At 43.0% G+C, this 15,442-nt stretch overlaps 1 protein-coding gene and 1 non-coding gene across 2 annotated transcripts in view; one reads left to right on the forward strand and one right to left on the reverse strand.

The window, feature by feature from the left end:
* Positions 1-15,442, reverse strand: part of LOC126336984 (cysteine-rich motor neuron 1 protein-like) — a 1,115,002-nt gene that overhangs the window by 462,390 nt on the left and 637,170 nt on the right. The window lies entirely within an intron of this gene.
* Positions 1,729-1,803, forward strand: Trnas-cga (transfer RNA serine (anticodon CGA)). The gene has a single exon. It is a non-coding gene; the product is annotated as a tRNA-Ser (tRNA).

Below are 15,442 nucleotides of genomic sequence, written 5' to 3' on the forward strand. Positions count from 1 at the left end.
TAATAGGGCTACGAGAAACTGGAAGTTCCTATTGCGATACTGCAGAAAGACTTGCCAGCGGTGTAGCTACTGTACATGATTGCTGACAGCGGTTGCGACAACGTACGGTCGTAAGAAGACCGGGTTCCGGACGGCCGCGTGGCACTACCGAGATGAAAGACCATCGTGTTCGGCGTATGGCTTTGGCGCATCGTACTGCATCTGCAGCAACTATATGAGCAGCACATGGCACCACAGTGACACAGCTAACTATCAGAAATTGGTTACTTCAAGGACAGCTCTGAAGCAGACGACTTGTAGAGTGCAGTCCACTGACCCCACACCACCGCCATTAAGTAGAGGTCAGTGGAGGGGAAGGCGGAAGTCGTGTTTTTTTTTTTTTGTTTATGAAAGCTGGTTCTGCCTCGATGCCGTGTGTTGGTTATAAGGAGGCCGGATGAGGGTCTACAACCAGCTTGTGTGCATGCTACACACACTGGCCCTACACCTCAAGTTACAGTCTAGGGTGCGATTTCATATGTCAGAGGAGCACTCCCATGGGTGTCCTATGCACCCTGAGTCTGGTGATTCGACTTGTTCATGCTACCATTCATGAAAAGCGTTCCAGGGGATATTTTCCAACAGGATAACGCTCACCCACATACCACTGTTGTAATCCTACATGCCCTACAGCGTATAGGTATGTTCCTTTGGCCTGCTCGATCACCCGATCGGTAAAGCATATTTGGGACGTTCGGACGACAACCAGCATTAACCATTCCTGTAGTGACCGACCAAGTGCAAGAGGTATTGAACTCCAACCTACAAACTGACATCCAGCGCCTGTAAAACACAATGCATACATGTCTGCATGCTTGGATTCAACTTTCCGGCTGTTACACCTTTCATTAATGTACCAACATTTCACATTTGCAACGCAGTATGTTGCGCTTACATTAACCTGTGATCAGGCACTGTTGATCATTTAAAGATATTACCTGTACAAATGTATTCCCGAAATTTCATTACTCTACATTAACTATTTTTTGGTGTAGCAATATTTTTTTCCGTCAGTGTTGTAACAGCGCAACTCCTAGAAGCTGAAGAAGACGACTAGTTTGTTTTGTGTGTGAAATGGTGGTGGTGGTGGTGGTTAGTGTTTAACATCCCGTGGACAAGGAGGTCATTAAAGACGGAGCGCAAGCTCGGGTTAGGGAAGGATTGGGAAGGAAATCGGCCGTGCCCTTTCAAAGGAACCATCCCGGCATTTGCCTGAAACGATTTAGGGAAATCACGGAAAACCTAAATCAGGATGGCTGGAGACGGGATTGAACCGTCGTCCTCCCGAATGCGTGTGTGAAATGGGAACAACTTGTCTGTATACTTAATAATTCCCAATGATCTTTAAAACTGAAAATTAGTGACAATCTTAAATTTTTCGGTAAATAGGAAACTATTGACTCTGTCGATACTATCCGCCTGCTGTGACCCGCGACATAAACCACTTATCTAAATTACCACGCGTCAAGTACCATAATCAGGCCGTAATGTGACATGGGTGGAGTCGTCAAACTGGTTTACCCCAAGTAACTGTGTGCCAAGTGTGACTGTTGAGTAAAGGAAATAAATTTTTTCCTGAAACTTACTGGCAGATTAAACTGTGTGCCGGACCGAGACTCGAACTCGGGACCTTTGCCTTCCGCGGGCAAGTGCTCTAAGTCGAGCACGTGAGGCGTGGGGCGTGACTCGTGCTTGGGTAGCTCAGTTGGTAGAGCACTTGCCCGCGAGAGGCAAAGGTCCCGAGTTCGAGTCTCGGTCCGGCAGTTTTTATCTGCCAGGAAGTTTCATTTCAGCGTACTCTCAGCTGCAGAGTGAAAATCTCATTCCAGAAAATTTTTTCCTGTTGTGTTGGTCGCTGGTCCAACCGACAGTATATTAGAAATATGTAGTATTCCATGTTCGTGGTCCATCCAGTTCCATTTTAAGAAAATCGTGTTGCACAACATATTCTGTTTGTTGCCAGTGGTTATTATTACTAGGAGATTATTTTAGCTGCAGGATAAATATCATACTTACACGTGTAGAATTTCACCCATTTATATTTGAGGGATAGGTTTTCGAGTGATAGAGAAGAGTTAAATTCATAAGTGATGTCGACGAAACGTTGACGATTTAGAATTTTTAGAAATAGTGACTAAGAAGTTTTAGAATGCAGCTACAGAATATGAAACCGGGCATTACGACAATGAGAGGAGATATGGAAGTTTGATAGGGAGGGATATTCCGGTAGATTACGAGACTTGGGCCGGAAAAAAGAAATCTTCATATACCAACAAATAAAGGTTGGTAGTACCGTTGCCTCATTAGCGTTTCGGGTTATGTTGAACTAAAACGTTAATTGACACAAAAACCGCGATTACGGAGAACAGGAGAATGAAATAAAGCATTCCCCTGAAAGGTTAATTAATCACTTCAACGATGCATTAGGCCGATTACGCATGCGTCTATCAGCAGCTCGCTACTTAACGAGCTACATCGTGGCATCCTTTGTGATGATGCAGTTATTCTAGTCTTCCTGCGCTATCAGCCAGTAACTTACAACCACGTGTAACCGACATAATTCCGCATGTAGATGAGCGTGCATGAGCGCCATGAGCAGTGTTTTCCGGCGTGATAAGACAGACACGCAAAAGCGAGCTAATTTAATTGCGCTGGATCGAATGATGCTTACAGAATTACTGCTTCCCGCAGTTAACAGTTCTGGTGGACGAGGATAATTCTACTGTTGCCGTGTGGCGTGATCTCTCACTCATTCTCTCTCTCTGTCCCTCTCTTACAGTCAACTAACTAACAGTGCTTTATTATTTGCTCTCCTAAGGCGCGTAAGATGTAAACCCTAGTAGAAATTGAGGTATTATGTTATTAATGCCGGACATAATAAAGAACTATGTTGACTTATAACTTAGTGATAGCATAGTATTTTGCGATTCGATTTTCTTTCTGCCAACTATACAAAGTCATGGGACAATCTGTAATGGATAGGTGGGTGATAGTGGAAAAAGGATGATTCCACAGCAATTTTGAAGGAATGGCAAACTATTTAACCATTGCCTTAAACACTTAGGGAAAGAAATATAAACCGTTTCAATAAAAGACTTGGTGTGCCTGCACCAGTCATTTGCAGATCAGAGATTTCAAGATCGGCCGACGCATCCTATTCCAACTAGCGAAGCCCTGGATTTGACAACGGAGAATCAAGCTTGTAAGCAACCACTGCTTTTCAAGTTCGCATTGCAGCATGTATTCCCTTTTCTCTACTGACTATACTCTGGTATAGTTGAAATTTATTTTCTGTCTGAAGCTGTTTTTTAAATACAGTCTAAAAATTGTCCTAACAATAGCAATACAAAAAACAAAATTTAATATCTCTTCATCAATTAATGGTTAATGAAATTTCTTTGGCTTATGTTCATGCAAGAGATTTATAATAAAATGTAACGGTTTAATTCAGGATACTAACTTATTATTAAACTAATTAAATGATTATACTCTTGTGGTGACAATTTCACAGGTAATGAAGTATGAAGATATCATTTAGCTTTCCTTCTCTACATATCTTAACGCGCCACAGGGCACGTAAGGTACTGTAATCCATTCTTAGATGATGTAATGGTCATCCAAGTCGTTTCTACATTTCGCTAACTCCTTTTTCTGCTCCCTTAACACATGCATCTTGTAAGATTTTATGAACAAAATACGGCCTATAACGCGTACGTTTCTTTGTAATTACGAGTTTGGTCGATATTAGGCCACCTTCAAATCTGAAATATGGAGACGATACTAGCCATCATCGGCATCAGCTGGTGCCCGTCGTCAAACGACCATTGCAGTGAAATCTAAACGGGTCGTTACAATAAAAATTATGTGATCTGGATTTTGCTTCGTTCATATAATTAAAAAATATACACCTGGCGAATTGGCGCAGTGGTCAGCGTACTGAAGTCGCCTTCGAGGGAGACGGGGGGGGGGGGGGGGGGGGAGAGGGGACGACAGTGAAAATTCCTGTTTAGATTTGTATAATTGCGTGGTGTCTGTTCTGTCGGGTATGTCCGAAAGAACAGACACCATATCACGTACGTATTTGCATACCCGATCCGCTTCGGTGGGCAATGAACCCACCGTGTTCAGTGCGGATGCACAATTACGTTCGACCTCCTGCGGGAATCACAAAGCAGCGAGCGTGACGGGCATGGGCGGGGACTGGTTACAGGTGGCGCTGTGTGCGAATGAGTCGGCCAGGGAGCGCAGCGAGATAGTCCGCGCACGTACAACAAACATTGTGCGTGGATGGCGCAGTGGTTAACTCAGTTACCTAGTAAGTAAGAGGTACCAGGTTCGAGTCCCGGTCTGGAAAACATTTTCACTCGAAGCCACTGATTCTGCATAAAATCCCGATGCATATGACATCAGTAGTTCCTTTCCTTTCCTTTCCTTCCTCCTCCCTCCACCTTTGATTTCCGTAACTTTCAGATTCGGCTCTTCCCTAAATCGCTCCAGACGAATACCAGGACCGATCCTTTGAAAAGCGCACGACCTCCGTCCCTTCGTAATCGTAACCGGAACTCCGTCTGTACTGTAGACGGGACCATAAAATCTATTCTTCCTTCCTTTACAAAACATAATTTTATTTATTTGCCTTTCTAGCATGATCATTTAAGATCATATTGCCCTGGCGACACATCCGACTTTCTGTACAGGCGTGGGTATATCACCGCCTGATGGTACAGTAGGAGACACTTCGAAACACTTTCCGATGCTGTAAAAATGAGAAGTAGTGACTGGTTGTAGCGTCTTCTCCTCTTTCATAGTTGGTTAAAAATCAACGTTCTCGGATGTGAGGTACGAACAATAAAGGTTACGGAACAAACTGAGAGATTACATCCAATTTACCGATTGCAACTCTAACCCGGTTCCCTGGCTCTCGTAGTCATATCCTTACTGGATCACCCAAGCATGTATAAAAGACCTGTTTGGGAGACCTGTATAGAAGACCTCCTCAGGTCTGTCAGTACCTCAACGATAGTGAGACGGGCCTGGGCAATTCAGCCAGTTAGAAAACTGCACGGAAAAAGTCATGGACCAGATTAGATTGCTGATCTGGGAAAGCCGGCTGGTGTGGCCGAGCGGTTCTAAGCGCTTCAGTCTGGAACCGCGCGACCGCTACGGTCACAGGTTCGAATCCTGCCTCGGGCATGAATGTGTGTATTGTCCTTAGGTGAGTTAGGTTTTATTAGTTCTAAGTTCTAGGGGACTGATGACCTCAGATCCTAAGTCCCATAGTGCTCAGAGCCATTTGAACCATTTTTTTGATCCGGGAAACGGTTATAATTTGAAACTTTCTGGCAGATTAACACTGTGTGCCGGACTGGGATTCGAATGCGGGGCCTCGACCATTTGCGGGCAAGTGCTCTACCGGCTGACTTATCCGATCAAGACTCACGACCCTCCCTACAGTTTTACTTCCGCCAGCACCTCATCTCCTACCCTCCAAGAGTCCTGAAGCTCTCCTGCGTCCCTGAGGCCGTGGCTAAGCCACGTCTCCGCAATTTCTTTCATAAAAAGTGTTCAAATGTGTGTGAAATCCTATGGGACTTAACTGCTAAGGTCATCAGTCCCTACGCTTACACATTGCGTAACCTAAATTATCCTAAGGAGAAACACACACACACCCATGTCCGAGGGAGGACTCGAACCTGCGCCGGGACCAGCCTCAGAGGCCATGACTACAGCGCCCGAGACTGGTCGGCTAATCCCGCGCGGCGCAATTTCTTTCTTCAGGAGAGCTAGTCCTGAAAGTTATGCCCTGAGACCATCAATGAAGTTTGGAAGGTAGGAGACGAGGTACTGGTGGAAGTAAAGCTGTAAGGACGAGTCATGAGTCGCGCTCGGATAGCCCAGTTGTTAGAGCAGTTGCCCACGAAAGGCAAAGGCAAAGGTCCCAGATTCGAGTCCCAATCCGGCAAACAGGTCTAATATGTCAAGAAGTTTCATATCTCAGTTGCAGTGTAAAACTTCATTCTGGAAACTTATAATTAGTCTGGAAGTTCCCGAGCAGCGCAATGGCCGCGGTAGAATTCAATATTCATTCTAGAAACAATTTGGTTATGCATAATTGTGGCTTCATTATAAAACGGATTGCGTAATGTATTGAAAAAAATGGAATAATGCAGATATTACCGTCTTTTAAAGATTTAATTTGAGATCTCATTCCAGATGTAGCTTAGAGACGAGTCTTTCACGAGACACAGTGTGCTACAAGATTCTTCTTTTCCGTGTTTTGCATGTTTGCTGTAGTTCGACATTAGCGTGTAATATCTCGCAACTTTCTCGCAACAGTGCTGCTCGCTTCACGAGTAAGGTCAGAGTTATTTACGCAGACAGACAAAGCCAACGGCGACAGCTTGAGGTTTTTTATCGGTGCGACGTGCGGTGACCTGGAGGAAAGCAGAGACTGCGCGTTCTCCTTTGTAAGCGGCGCCGCGCGCCTGCTGCTCGCAGCAGCTGTCCGCAAAATGAGAAGCGCGCCAGACGCTATGCAAACACGGCGCCGGGTTTACAAGTCCTTTAGCGCAAACCTCGGAGGGCCGTGGAGTGTTTAATGCATGACCAAAGTAACTGCGCTGCTGAAGGTCTCCGGTGGCCGCGTGCGACAGCTGTGCGAGCTGTATGCGAGCCGCAGTCTTGGAGATACCAGCAATGACACGGCACCGCCGTCTCGAGTGTTTCCTTTATCGTTTTATTTCTTTCCCGACGTCCGTGTCCGAGAGAGGTGGCGCAGGTGCTGAGACTATGGACTCGTATCCGTGAGGTCGGCGGCTCACATCCGGCTACCCATATTTACTTGAAGAAAGTAGACGCCAACAGCCGTAAATTAATTGAATAACTTTATTTAGCTACCAGTTTCTGTGCTTCATTTGCACCATCTTCAAGACCCTATACACGTAGCTGGGTAAGCCATCTAACAGTTAGTCTTACTATGGAGACCGCTATCGACAACACAACAGGGTCCACGGAAACCATTTGGATATAGTGATCCATATAATAACACTAAAGATTAGTTTTATACAGCTACATCTATAGGGGTCTGAAGAAGGTCCAAGCAGGCACCAAAACTGGTAGCTAAATAAAATTTTTAAATAAAATTACTGGTGTGGGTATCTATTTTCTCCAAGCTTTCGATCAGCCATAGTACCATTCCATTTACACAAGATGGAATTTGCAGAAACTATCCATATTTAGGTTTTCCTTGACTTCACTAAATCATTTATGGCAAATATTGGGATGGTTCTTTCGTAAGGGTTCAGCCGATATCATTTCTCAGGCCGAGTTTGTGCCCAATCCCTAATAACCTTTAGATTTACATCTACGTCTGCACTCTGTAAACTACTGTAAAGTGCATGACAGAGGGTACCTCCCTTTATACCACTTATTAGGGCTTTTTTCTTTCCATTCAAGTATGGATTGCGAGAAAGAATGATTATTTAAAAGCTTCCATGCGTGTTGTGATTAGTCTGATTTTGTCCTCACGATCACTATGGGAATGATACTTAGGGGATTATTGTAGATTATTAAATTTAGTTCTTGAACCTTCATAAGTAAGCTTTCTCGGGTTAGTCTGCGTCTATCTACAGGAATCTGCCACTCCAGTTCTTCCAATATCTCGGTGACACCCTGCCGCTAGTCAAACAAAGCTGTGACCATTCGTGTTGTCCTTGTCGGTATAGTCCTTTTTGCTATGGCTCCCACACACTTGAGCAATGTTCTACAATGGTTCAGACGAGTGATGTGTACGCAGTCTGCTTTGTGGACTGATTGCATTTCTCCAATATTCTACCAATAAACCTGTTATCTGCTTTAACCACGTCTGAACATGTGTGCTTATTCCATTTCAAATCCCTAAAAAGTGTTACACCAAGGAATTTGTGCGAGTTAATCGGTTCCATCTGTGACTCTGTCATTGTTGCTATTGCAGTTCTAGTATTCTTCGTGTTTTGTGCAGAGGACAATTTTAAATTTTCGGACATTTAATTATCTGTGCACCACACTGAAAAGCTTCTTTCATTCAGACCTTTACTGTAGATAACGACATCACCTCCGAAAATCTGAGGTTACTATTAATATTATCCACAAGGTCATTAATACACGACATAAATAGCAATGGCCCCAACATAATTCCTTGGGATACACCCAATGTTACGTGTACATCTGTCGATGACTCTCGATAGAAAATTATTTGCTGCGCCGTCCCTAAATAAAGTCATCAAACACTTAAACATGGCTGCGAAAGAGAGACAGTGTAAATCGAAAGATGTTGAAATATGAGCCAACCATTACAAAACAAAGGTTTACTAGCTCTTGAGCTAGGTTTCGATATTTCGAAAAATATCTTCCTGAGATGGAGTGGCCCTTGTCACATCACATGATGGTACATTAGATTGGATGAAGCCGAGCCGTTCTTGTCATATATGAAACTGACATAACAAGAATTATCCCAAGCCATGGCTTTAGACAGCAGCCAGATTACATGTATCGTACTTCAGAATGAATGCTCACCAGTAAATGATCACAGCTGGAGGCTCTTGTCAACATAAAATTATAACAGGAGTCACAGGATAAAATATTATATTTGCACAAGTTACGTGTACATCTTATCTCACTAGGGGTAAGATAGATACTGCCTACAGGAAAATTAAAGAGACCTTTGGAGAGAAGAGAACCACGTGTATGAATATCAAGAGCTCAGATAGCAGCCCAGTTCTAAGCAAAGAAGGGAAGGCAGAAAGGTGGAAGGAGTATATAGAAGGTTTATACAAGGGTGATGTACTTGAGGACAATATTATGGAAATAGAAGAGGATGTAGATGAAGACGAAATGGGAGATACGGTACTGCGTGAAGAGTTTGACAGAGCACTGAAAGACCTGAGTCGAAACAAGGCCCCCGGAGTAGACAACATTCCATTAGAACTACTGACGGCCTTGGGAGAGCCAGTCATGACAAAACTCTACCAGCTGGTGAGCAAGATGTATGAGACAGGCGAAATACCCTCAGACTACAAGAAGAATATAATAATTCCAATCCCAAAGAAAGCAGGTGCTAACAGATGTGAAAATTACCGAACTATCAGTTTAATAAGCCACGGCTGCAAAATACTAACGCGAATTCTTTACAGACGAATGGAAAAACTGGTAGATGCAGACCTCGGTGAGGATCAGTTTGGATTCCGTCGAAATGTTGGAACACGTGAGGCAATACTGACCTTACGACTTATCTTAGAAGAAAGATTAAGAAAAGGCAAACCTACGTTTCTAGCATTTGTAGACTTAGAGAAAGCTTTTGACAATGTTGACTGGAATACTCTCTTTCAAATACTAAAGGTGGCAGGGGTAAAATACAGGGAGCGAAAGGCTATTTATAATTTGTACAGAAACCAGATGGCAGTAATAAGAGTCGAGGGGCATGAAAGGGAAGCAGTGGTTGGGAAAGGAGTGAGACAGGGTTGTAGCCTCTCCCCGATGTTATTCAATCTGTATATTGAGCAAGCAGTAAAGGAAACAAAAGAAAAATTTGGAGTAGGTATTAAAATTCATGGAGACGAAGTAAAAACCTTGAGGTTCGCCGATGACATTGTAATTCTGTCAGAGACGGCAAAGGACTTGGAAGAGCAGTTGAACGGAATGGACAGTGTCTTGAAAGGAGGATATAAGATGAACATTAACAAAAGCAAAACGAGGATAATGGAATGTAGTCAAATTACATCGGGTGATGCTGAGGGAATTAGATTAGGAAATGAGACACTTAAAGTAGTAAAGGAGTTTTGCTATTTAGGAAGTAAAATAACTGATGATGGTCGAAGTAGAGAGGATATAAAATGTAGACTGGCAATGGCAAGGAAAGCGTTTCTGAAGAAGAGAAATTTGTTAACATCGAATATAGATTTATGTATCAGGAAGTCGTTTCTGAAAGTATTTGTATGGAGTGTAGCCATGTATGGAAGTGAAACATGGACGATAACTAGTTTGGACAAGAAAAGAATAGAAGCTTTCGAAATGTGGTGCTACAGAAGAATACTGAAGATAAGGTGGATAGATCACGTAACTAATGAGGAGGTATTGAATAGGATTGGGGAGAAGAGAAGTTTGTGGCACAACTTGACTAGAAGAAGGGATCGGTTGGTAGGACATGTTTTGAGGCATCAAGGGATCACAAATTTAGCATTGGAGGGCAGCGTGGAGGGTAAAAATCGTAGAGGGAGACCGAGAGATGAGTACACTAAGCAGATTCAGAAGGATGTAGGTTGCAGTAGGTACTGGGGGATGAAGCAGCTTGCACAGGATAGAGTAGCATGGAGAGCTGCATCAAACCAGTCTCAGGACTGAAGACGCCAACAAACAACAACAACAACGTGTACATCATGCTATAGATAACTGCTATATCTCCGAAAATCTGAGGTTACTGTTAATACTGTCCATAAGATCATTCATACACAACATTAAAAAGCAATGACTTCAACACACTTCCTTGGGGTACGTGGTAAGCCCAATGTCACGACTATATCTGTCAATGACTCGATACAAAATGATTTGCTGCTCCCCCCTAACCAAAAGTCATCAAAACCTTAAACGTGGCTGCGAAACAGAAACTGTGTAAATCTGAAGATGTTGAAATATCAGCCAACCAGTTACAAAACATATGTGTATAAGCCCTTGATCTAGGTTTCGATATTTCCAAAAATATCTTCCTGAGATGGAGTGGCTCTTGTTACATCGCATGATGGTACATTAGATTGGATGAAGCCGAGCGGTTCTTGTCATATATAAAGCTGACAAAACAAGAATTATCCCAAGCCATGGCGTTGGATAGCAAACCCGATTACATATATCGTGCTTCAGAATGAGTGCTCACTAGTAAATGCCCACCGGTGGAGGCTCTTGTCAATCTAAAATTACAACAGGAGTCACAGGATAACATAATTGTATACGTTACGTGTACAGCATGCTATAGATAACTGCATCATGTCCGAAAATCTGAGGTTACTATTAATATCATTAATACACAACATATATAGCAATGGCCCCAGCACACTTCCTTTGGGTACACCCAACGTTAAGTCTACATCTGTCGATGACTCTCGATCCAAAATGATTTACTGCGCCCTCCCTAACAAAAAGTCATCAAAATCTTAAACATGGCTGAGAAACAGCAACAATGTAAATCTGAAAATGTTGAAATATCAGTCAACCAGTTGCAAAACAAAGATTTACTAGCCGTTGATCTAGGTTTCGATATTTCTAAAAACATCTTCTTCAGGAGTGGGCCTTGTTACATCGCATGATGGTACATTAGATTAGATGAAACCGACTGAAGTTATTGGAGTTGGTTTTCTTAAAAGAAAATTCTAAAACGACCATGATTTATGTTTATCGGAAGGACAACTTTTCTATTTCAATTTAGTGGTGCCTAACGAAACCAATGTTGTAGTTATTGACAGAAAAGATAATTTTAATAAATTACTGATCAACGAGATACATAGTGAAGGGTGCCTCATACTGTGGAAAGTGCCCGAATTAAGTTTAAGAAGTGAAAAAGTTATCTCCCTGTAAAGCAAGAAATTACGAACAGTGAGCAAAATAGTTTTGTTTGATTGTTTGACTTCAAATTTGATCTTCGCAGCCATATAAGTAGTCGATAAACTTATGCAAAGTATACCACTGCATTAAAATCTGTGAGGCTGATTAATCAAAATTTTAGATTTGAGGTGTTTGACGGCCAGGTGAACTCAGGAAGTTACACGAATAGTATAGTATTTAAGTAGAAAGTAATCAAAAGTGATATATTTTGACTTTACGCAGCAGAACTATTAAATAATATCTGTTGTCAAGCGAATTTTATCAAGTAGATGTGTAATTGTTTTAGCGCAGCGAAAAGCAACTCTTACACGAAGAAGACTGTTTACTGCAAATCTAAAAGACAGTCCTTTCTCATCTAGGCAGATAGATTGAAATGATACACCTGTATTTAACAGTATTTGAAATATACTTAAGACGAAGGAAGAAATAAAATTATTTATGAAGACATTTTCGTATGAGGTCCAGTTCCGCCGACAAATACGGTGGTTTATACTATCGCAAAAATCCTCTGAGAAATTTTGATTAAATGTCGGCACCTCTGAAGGAAGAGTACAACATCCTACCATCAAGATAAACCGGTATGTCTCTGTGAGTAACTGAAGGCAGAGCGGCTTCCATTATTAAAATTGTATTTAGGAAGAGAGTACGTAACCAGGGAAAGATAGTACCACGGCTAGTAACGGGACTGACCATCTCACGCATGCGATCCAAATAAACCGTCCCAGCATTTGTCTTAAACGGTTTAGGGAAACTCCGAAAATCCTAAATTTTAACGGTCTGACGCGTATCTGCATCGCCATGCTCCTGAGTGCAAGTCAAGTGGATCCAACGGCACTGCGTCCTCTCGTTTGACTTAATTCACTTGATAATCACCAGTAACTGAATCAAAACCGACTGTGCGACTAAGTATGGTTCAAATGGCTCTGAGCACTACGGGACTTAACTTCTGAGGTACACAGTCCTCTAGAACGTAGAACGACTTAAACCTAACTAACCTAAGGGTATCACACACATCCATGCCCGGGGCAGGATTCGAACCTACGACCGCAGCGGTCGCGCGGTTCCAGACTGTAGCGCCTAGAACCGCTCAGCCACCGACGGCGACTAACTATGGCTACATGTAATAGTTTCATTTCAGTCGTTATCGAACAATTTTATTTGGTTTGAAGAATTTCAAGAGTCGCAGGCTATGTTACGTAGTCTACGTGTTAACGAGTTTAGAGCAACACCTATACGTCATCTATTGCCACAGAAATTGTGATAGTTGGGATGCACTTTGAAATACAAACTATGAGCTTTCTTCTTATTCTTCCTCTTTGACTTTTCCCGCTAGAGGTTACTCTTTTTCTTCTCCAGTAATCTCGATTACTACGAAAACTGTTAACCGCTTCTCATGCTTTCCTCGAACAATACATAATTCCCATGACGAAGAAATCCCTCTTTGGTCCATTTCGGGACTCACATTAACAACTTCTTAGGCCATCTGCCACTGCTCATTCATTTCACACGCCCAAACCACTCAAGACACTAGTTCTCCATTTTGCTTGTTATTGACTGCGTTACTTCCAATTTGATATATTGGAGATGTTTTGATCTATTCTTCACGCGTGATGCAGGCGTCTTAAAAAAAAAGAACTAATTCCACTGTCCTGAACTTATCCCTCCTTTTGTTCGTAAGCGAGTACATTTAATAAAAGGGGAAGCCAAATGCAAACGAGCAAACGAGACAGATGGGGAGAAAGTAAATAAACAGTTTTTATTTCAAAAGTAATTCCCAAAACTATTAATACCTTTATTCCAGTGTGAGAAGAGACGGTCAGTGTCTTCATGGAAAAATGTTTGAGGATGCGTACGGAGCCATGATTGTATCCAGGTGTGCACCTCTTCGTCCGAAGCACATCGGCAGTCATAAATGTCTTTCTTCAAGGCTCCAAAAACAGTAATCGCATGAGGAGAGATCCCGATTGCATGGATAATGTGTAAGGGATTCCCAGCGAAACTTCTGCAGCCTACTCGAAACGAGATTGGCAAATGGGGGTGGGCATTATCCTGAAACAGCATGAAGCCGTCCGTCGACATTCCCGAGGCGCGCTTCAATTTTTCCAAAGTGTCCACGTACCGCTGTGGGCTAAATGCGGCGCCGTGTTCCAGAAAGCCAATGAGCAGCATGCTCTTGCAGTAAAACAAAAAGATCATCATGTCTTTCTCGGACCTCGGGTGCCTGTTGTTTCGATTACGCTGCAGAAGTTTCGCTAGAAAGCCCTTAACATATCTTCCATGTACTCCCTATCTATCGATGATAGATTTCCATATTTTTGGAGCCCTGAGGAAAGACATTCGTAAACCATTGATTTGCTTCAGACAAAGAGTTACCATTCCTGGGTACAATCACCGGTTTTGTAGGCAATCACAAACATTTTCCATCCAGGCACTGACCGCCTTGTCTCACAGTGGAATAAATGTATTACCAGTTGTCGTGATTACTTTTGAAATAGTAGTTTTCTTACTTTTTTCTCCATTTATTTCAGTTTCATTTGACTGCCCCTTATGCTGTGGACTATTCTTTTGCTGGTCTACTGACCAATACGTTTACTCCAAATAAGTACCCATTATTACTTCCGTACTGTTTATCCAATCATTTTGGCAACGGGACTAAACGAGGCGACATAGAAAAAATGAATGGAACGAAGACAGATTTTCAAGAGAGCTTCTCTAAAGGTTGGGAGGCAAGAGGGATGGAATGGAAAATCTCAAATGTGAAACGAGTCGTGTGTGGTACCTGGCTAGCTGAGTCGGTAAGAGCATTGCATTACATTGCAGAGGCAAGTTTCTGTCCTGGGCCGATACACAGGTTTAACCTGCCAAGAAGTTCCAAAACAGCATACACTCCACTCGAAAGTGAAAGATTCATTCAGGTAGCTAGGTGGTGGCACTAACAAAAGTTCACCCTAACTCTGCCAGGACACAGACGTAACATAAACTAAGATTCGGAAATAACCCGCGACTGCACCCAGTACCTAGGTTACATAAAACGGAAGAGGACGAAATGATTACTATACTGCTGATTAAACGCTGCCATGAAAGCTACAAAGCTAAACAAGGTGCATTTGTGTTTGGTTCAACGTCAGTGTACGCAACAACTCCGTCTGCTGTTTCTAGCCGCGGTTAAAATTTACGCACCGCGATAAAACATAGGTATCGCTGCAAATATATGCGAGTGTGGTCTCGCGGAATTTTGTTTCCGGCGATAGCTTTCAGGCCTACGAACGAGCGAGCTATCGCAAACACGGGGAAATTAAAGCACAAAACGCCGGCTTATATCAATCAAATGCCAGTAAAGCAAACAGCAAGCCAGATGAGCAAAACAATACGCACACAAACAGCAGATTTTAGTGGACGAGAGGGTTTACGCAGTGTAGCGCTGTCCAGCTGCAGTGATCAATTGTGAGCTTGGCCGACAGACTGCAAATACGGGTCCGCAAATCAATCAGTATGAACATTGGCGAGGGCACCACGTGCGCTCCTGGCGCATCCATCACCTGGCGTCTGCCCGGCTGCGGGAGCAAACAGCGAGACTTGCAGCGCAACAGGAGTGACCACTTCGTCACACGTCCGTGTCGCATCACGGCAGTAGCCGGCAGCGGGTGACTCTGCCAGCGCTGTTACTCTAACACACACACACACACACACACACACACACACACACACACACACACACATACACACACGTTTCCTGGTAAACTGTGGCTCTTAATTTCATTTTGAAACTAATGCC

Source organism: Schistocerca gregaria, chromosome 2, assembly GCF_023897955.1.
Source record: "Schistocerca gregaria isolate iqSchGreg1 chromosome 2, iqSchGreg1.2, whole genome shotgun sequence".
NCBI lineage: Eukaryota > Metazoa > Arthropoda > Insecta > Orthoptera > Acrididae > Schistocerca > Schistocerca gregaria.